General features: G+C 43.9%; 1 protein-coding gene across 1 annotated transcript in view; it reads left to right on the forward strand.

Moving 5' to 3' along the window:
- The window catches only part of O-fut2 (O-fucosyltransferase 2), a 48,438-nt gene that overhangs the window by 23,623 nt on the left and 17,392 nt on the right, over positions 1-7,423 (forward strand). The gene's annotated exons all lie outside the window — the stretch shown is intronic.

Raw genomic sequence — 7,423 nt, forward strand, 5'->3', positions numbered from 1 at the left:
ATCGATCGATTCATCGCTTGCCGGTGCCGTTTTACGACCCCTCGTCCGACAGGGACTTGCGAACGTCCCTGCGTATTGTACAGGGCTCCACCGTGACGTCATTAATCGAGAGCAATTGAAACAAAGATCCTTCACCGAATTAGTCTTGACATGGACACTTACTAATCGGTGCCGTAAATGCCTCCAATTCGGCACAAGAGCACCCGAGAGATGTAATTTCAGGAGCTCGAAGCCAGGGACGGTTTCGCCGTGTGATATTCAAGTTGGGTTTTTCAACGGATAGGTTTCCATTCGTCGAAATTTAAACCTTGAATGTAACTTTATTGCATTGTATCGCGGAAAAATTGCCAGTACCATTAACATTTGAGCGAGCTCACCTGCAACTTTATGAGCGATTTTTTTATCTTTTTCCTTAACCGAAATCTGCATCCATAAAATGGCTATTTGGCAGTGATCATATTGAAATATGTTGTTCTGGGTTCTAATTATGTTGCAACCAATTGCTGTCGATAGAACGATACAATAAAATAAATGCATATTTTGGTATGAGAATCACACTCTCAAAGATTTATTGGAATAATGCCCATGGAATAGAAAGGAAACGTGAAATATTAAATAAAATGTGTCGTTGGCTAAGCAAGCCAATTGATGGAACTTCGTGCTTTTCAGTGGATGCGCTAAAAGCATGCTAAAACAGAGTTATTTTATTGGTCGTTTGTATCGCTCGATATCCGTATGGGGGACTGATGTCACAGGTTTAGCAATCCTGCGGACCCCAGCTGGTAACCCCTGCCTCATGGGGTAGTGGAGATGGTCACCGGCTTCAAGGCGTATGAACCACCCATTGGAAGGGCAGACAGGGCTCTCAGCTGTAGTGGAAGCAACCTGTCTAGGAGAGGAAACTCCGAAATCAAACCCCGGTCCTCCAGGTTGGGGGTTGAGTCATCGGGCTAACTCCCCGATACTCGGAAAAAGGAATACTGTTAAAAGACCCAATAACAATTGCCTCGGTACAAATGGAAATAAACGGATTTATCGGAAAAAATTACGTAAACGGATGATGGTTTTTGGAACATGGAACGTACAAGGAATTTCTACGAAAATGACGGAAGTGGTATCGGAGATAGGGAGTCGCGGATTTGATGTCACGGTATTAACAGAAACGAAGAAGAAAGGACAAGGCTCTGTAAGTGTAAAGGAATACGATTTGTTTTATAGTGGCGTGGAAAAAGATCAGCGAGCTCAACAGGGTGTTGCAATTCTTATTCGCAAGAGCCTACGGAAGTGCATCACTACATGGGAAGCTGTTAACCCCCGAATGATAAAGATGAATATGACAGTGTTTGGCCATAAAATCACCATTTTGGGAGTGTATGGAGTCAACGATGATTCCACTGTCGCAGTGAAGGACCAATTTTTCGAAGAATTGAACGAGGAAATTGGTAAGATTGGATCCAGGAGGGAAATCATTGTGTTGGGAGATCTCAATGGTAGAATAGGACGTCAAATTAAAAGTAAGATCGTCGGCCCTTTCGGAGAGGCGGCACTAAATGATAACGGAGCCCGTATCATTGACGTATGTGAGCAAAGGGACATGAAGGTGCTCAATGGGTTCTACCAACACAAGGATATCCATAAATTTACTTGGGTTCAGTCTACTCGCGGATTGAAATCAATCATTGATTATGTGGTTGTCAGACAAGACACGGGAATGAAGATTCAGCAAGTTAGAGTGTGGAGAGGTCTTTCCTGCGGCAGTGATCATTATTTCCTCGGGGCGAAAATAGCTTTCCCAGTGAAAGGGAGCCAGGAGACCAGGCAAGCACAGGAAGAAGTTCACCAACAAAAAGATCGTGTCAAGCTTGTAAACTATAACATTGACAGCTTGCAGCATCCAAGTGTAAGGGCTTTATATGGAAAGCGCTTGGATGAGAAGTTGGGCGAATCAAGGGACGGTGATACCGAACAGCAGTATCAGTTCCTGAAGGATTGCATTCACTCGGCAGCAATGGAAGCTCTTGGTGTCGCTGATGATAGGAAAGTTAGCGAAAAACCTTACTGGTGGGACGAAGAAATTGAGAAGGAGATTCAGGAGAAACGGAAAAAATATCATCAGTTCCTTTCCTCTAAAAAAACAGAAGACAAAGAGGCGTATAAAAAAGCTCAGACGCAGGTACGAAGGCTCATAACCAAGAAAAAGAACGAATCTTGGGAGAGGAGCTGTAACAAAATAGACACGTACATAGGAGGAAGGAAAAGCACTGAGAGCTGGAAGTTGCTGAAAGGGCTGCGAAGGGACATGAAGCGTGACTTAATATCTCCGATATCCATTGATAAACTGGAGGGGTATTTTAAAAATTTACTGACAGAAAGGCGACCTGAATTTCAAGATGGAGGCGTAAGCTTGGAGTATACTAACGATAATCATAACTTGGAGATCCATATGGAGGACGTGGTAAAGGCCGTACGAGAGCTGAAGAACGATAAAGCTCCAGGTCCGGGAAATATCCCTGCTGAGTTGATCAAGTGTGGAACCTGCAAGCTGTTTCAACGGTTGAGATACCTGATGCAAGATTGCTTGGACGGTGGAAAGGTACCGACAGAATGGAAAGAGTCTTGGGTGTCACCTATATACAAGAAGAAGGGTAGAAAAGATGAGTGTGATAACTATAGAGGACTGTCGGTTGCAGGTACCCTGAGCAAAGTGTATGGAAAAATCTTGAAAGCAAAAATTGAAGAGGAGTGGAAAGAACATGAAGCGGAAGAGCAAGCAGGTTTCAGAGCCGGTCGGTCAACGATTGATCACTTATTTACCATCATCCACGTCATAGAGAAAAAGAAGGGAGTTGGCCAGGAATTACATCTAGTGTTTGTGGATCTCCAGAAAGCTTACGATAGTGTGCCATTGATGAAACTTTGGGAAGCCTTGAACAAAAGGGGTTTTAGTGGGGGACTAATTAGTGCTATTAAGGAATTTTATGGTGGGGCTTTCTCTAGGGTTAAATCGCATGGGGAGTTATCGTTGGGGTTTTTAATTACTAAAGGACTGAAACAAGGGTGTTGTTTGTCGCCAACCTTATTTAAAGTGTACCTGGAAGAAGTTTTAAAGGAATGGAAAAGATGCTGTTCGGGAATGGGCGTCCCGCTACGTGAAGATGGCACCCTTTATACTCTGTGCTTTGCTGATGATCAGGTGGTAATAGCTCAGGACGAAGAAGATGCGAATTACATGACGCGGAAGCTAGTGGAAGTATACCGAAAGTGGGGAATGGAAGTAAATGTGGTTAAGACGGAGAAGTTGGTTATCGGTGGTGATCAGCAAAGCATTGAACTGGAGGATGGCCGGAAGATCCTGGACTGTGAAGAGTATAAATATCTCGGAGTTTGGTTAACTAAGGACGGAAATTTGGATCGGGCCATTAAAGATCGGAATGTGCAAGGCAGGAAAGCTATCGCGATGCTAAATGGGGTTCTCTGGGACCAGAGTATCTCCAAGGAGACCAAAAGGAAAATTTACAACGTCATCGTGAAGAGTATCGTAACTTACGGGAGTGAGGTCTGGCAACTTAAGAAAAGAACTGAAGACATGCTTAGGGCAACCGAGATGGACTTTTGGCGAAGGTCTGCTGGGATATCGAGAAGAGAGCGTATCCGCAATGAAAGGGTACGCGAGATAATGGGTGTGGAAAAGGACATCGTGCACGATATCAGGTCCAAGCAGTTGGTCTGGTATGGACATGTGCGAAGGATGGCAGATGATCGGTTGCCCAAGCAGGTCTTCGATTGGGTTCCTCCCGGAAGGCGACGGCGTGGACGTCCTGTGAAAGGTTGGCGACAAGGGGTGGAGGAGGAGATCAGAAGGTGCCAATTGCCTGATGATCTCTGGGAGGATAGGGGGCAATGGCGATTGGGCGTCGCAGAGCGCGAGGCGGCGCTATAATCGCGACTTTATGTATGTATGTATCGCTCGATTAAAGTTCGACCCGACAATCGATTAGTTTTTGCTCAGCAGAGAGCTTGCGTATTATCTGACCGGATAAACGCGCCACAGTAAGAAAGTCTATTTATACAACCAATAACCAAACATTTTACAACACTATTCTCCAGCTTTTACCGTCAAAAACGGAATTTCAACGACAAGCTTGCGGGAGCGACTTGGGCCGAACCAGGAAGTTTTTGTCTAGAGAGCAGCCGAGAGGCTTTCTCATCGAAGAAAGTGCATAAGATATCTCACGGAGAGAATAGGAGGTGTAAAATCTGAAAATCGAAGCGTCGTCGTGGCAGATTAAGTTTGAGCTGTGCTCAACGAAGAAATGATTAAAATATAATCTCAGAGATGACGGAAATGCCTCGCAGTTACTTCGGAAAACCCCTTACATTTTCTAATGGGAGCCAAATAGATTTCTAGAAGGATATCCTTCCCCCTTGTTTTGCCCATCCACCGTGAAAAGCGTCATTTGCCGAGGCAACTCCATTCGAATAAACCATAAAAAATTGAATGGAGGATAGAAAAAAGCACTACACCACTGTAGATTCGGCCAAAAATCTCCGAATGCATAGACGGGCATCGCTCCACTCCGAGCTCCTGCGTAAGCTTGAGTACTCCTTCATTCCATCGGTTATGCAACAGGAACTACGAAGCGGCCGAAATTATTGTACCGCGCTGTATTTGTTTTCGGTGCGTGGGTTTTACTGTGAAATTTTAATTCATGCCTTCTTAAAGCTGAATAACTGGTTCGCCACTACTCGATATTGCAGTTTGCTTCGTAATTATTTATTTCGTCGGGACTAGCGGAAACAATTATCCTAATCACTATACTGCGGGGCGATTATTGAAATGATATCGACTGTATGTCAGCGCTTTGTCGTGTCGCGCCATCGACTAAGCAATGGCTTAGTCGATGGCGCGACACGACAAAGCGCTGACATACAGTCGATATCATTTCAATAATCGCCCCGCTGCCGTGCTAAGGAAGAACGCCGCATGAACATTCGAGAGTTGCCAAATCTCTCCGAATAGAACATGTATTTTTGAAGAAAGTTGTGCATATATTTCCTTGACATTTTCAGATATTTTAGATTAAGTTGCAAACAAAATTATCTGAAAAATTGGAAGGAACATTTTCATAAGTTTACCAGGAAATTCGTGTTTTATCAAAGGAAATTTGGCAACGTCTGAAGGTTCTTACGGCGTTCCTCCTTAGCATGGTAGTATAGTGAGGTGTCAAAACATTTAATGTTAGTCAAGTTCGGCTGGCTCTGACGCCGATTGCGTTTGGTGTATTATTTTAAGAAATTTACGCAAACAATATCATCATAAAGAATAACCAGGACACTTGTTATGTCGGTGGTGAGACCAAATGGTGCAAAAAGTATACGCAAAGAGAAGACGCCACTTAACATTTTGGCGTGAGTTTATCATTATTTTTTGCTACTTTCTCGGAAAAATTCTACCATGGAAGTGAAGTTCAACAATCGCCAGCAGTTTGCAACTGGTATAGTGAAATCTCGTCACATTCCAAACATTCGCATCGACATTGTAAAGGTTTCAATGGCAGAGTAGTTCAAAAGCAAGACCTCGGCATGAGCGCCTTCAACTCTGCTGATACTCACCGCTTTGCCGGAGAGTTAGTTGAGTTGCGTGACCTAACCAAACCTAACTCAAGTCGCTGATTTCACTACACGCTTTCGCGAATGTGCTATATAGTACGATGCATCCAAGAGAGAAAATCGACTGTTTGGATTCCATGCATAATTATCAGTATTTTTTATTTTGTTTTACCTCTGAATTGTTTTTTTTTTCTCTTTTAAGACAAGTATATGACAGTTTGCCGTTGATTGCTTATTATGGCCTTTGACATATTCACGCATTCGTGCATACTGGTGCACACATATTAAAATGAGGTTGGATTTTTGACGATTTTGAAATTCGTTTTCTTATAGCTAAAATTGTCTTGAATGAAAAAACGGAATAAACATAGTATACTCATTTTCGGTTGCTTTGAAAAACATATGTGAGCGTGCGTGTATGAACACGCACCATAAATCACAAAAATGAGTTGGGAAGAATCAATGACGCCACACTGCTTACCCCCATCGAGGGGCTTGAAGGACAAGGCACATAAGTCCAGTTTTCGAAAACTGTACTCATGCGCCTTATCCTGCAAGCTCCTCAATGGAGCTGTTAAAATTTTACTCGATGTAATAAGTCGCTTCCTTGACGCAACGAGTTTTCCCGGGGAAACAGTGCTCTATTGCGTCACGAATCCAATGTTTCTCATCCCACCCCAAAACCACAACACTGCCGTGCTAAGGAAGAACGCCGTATGAACATTCGAGAGTTGCAAAATTTCCCCGAATACAAAATGTATTTTTGAGGAAATTTATGCATATTTTTCCGAGAAATTTTCAGATATGTTGGATTAAATTGTGAACAAAATTGTCTGAAAAATTTGAAGAAAAATACCCACAATGGAGGTATTGCATGTGTGAGTAATTTGCGATTTGACTACCGATTCTTTTGTAAAAGTTCGCGAGTAACACGATGGTGCCACTGGTTTTCTCTGAAATCAACTCCCAAGCTCAAAAAAAGCTCTCAAGTTGAGGCCAAAATGGAGGGGATATCCCACGCTATCCTGAGAGTCCACATCTACATCAAGACAAACTCTCTAGGGGGCAAATACATTAGCAAGGTTGCCGTGTTTTCAGTTGTGGAGTCCCCAAACAAAGTGGCAGCCCTGTCAATTTATTTGCTCCCTATCTTTGCATGGAGAGTTTGTTTTGGTGTAGAGGTGGACTCTCAGGATAGCGTGGGATATCCCCTCCATTTTGGCCTCAACTTGAGAGCTTTTTTTGAGCTTGGAAGTTGATTTCAGGGAAAACCAGTGGCACCATCGTGTTTCTCGCGAACTTTTACGTACAAAAGCAATAGTCAGATCGCAAATTCCTCACACATGCAACATCTCCATTTTCAGGCACTTCAGGTGAAATTGCGAGCAAAATTATCTGAGAAACTGGAAGAGAAATATTAATCGATATACTTATTAGTTTACCAAGAAAGTCATGTTTTATCAAAGGAAATTTGGCAGCGCCTGAAGGTTCATACGGCGTTTTTCCTTAGCACGGCAGAACAGCGGTCAGGCATGAGTATCTTGTCCGACTGATCGGTCCCCGAACACGCGTGTGGATGAGTCGACAAGCTGAATGACCCGCGGACAGCCCGCGATGCGCTCGCGGATGCCTTCATGAATGAAACAGGAGCCAGGGGAAGCGGCAGGGACAGAAACGCTCCCGCGCTTAGAGGAGGGAGCAAAGGGGGGGGGGGTGATGTGGCGGGGGTGGCAGTGCGTGGAAGCCGCGGGAGTAGTGGCGCGGTCTACGAACCGTGACTCGAAAACACTCGGAAATGAGTAGCTGCATCGTT

The sequence above is a fragment of the Bemisia tabaci genome, chromosome 5 (genome assembly GCF_918797505.1).
Source record: "Bemisia tabaci chromosome 5, PGI_BMITA_v3".
NCBI lineage: Eukaryota > Metazoa > Arthropoda > Insecta > Hemiptera > Aleyrodidae > Bemisia > Bemisia tabaci.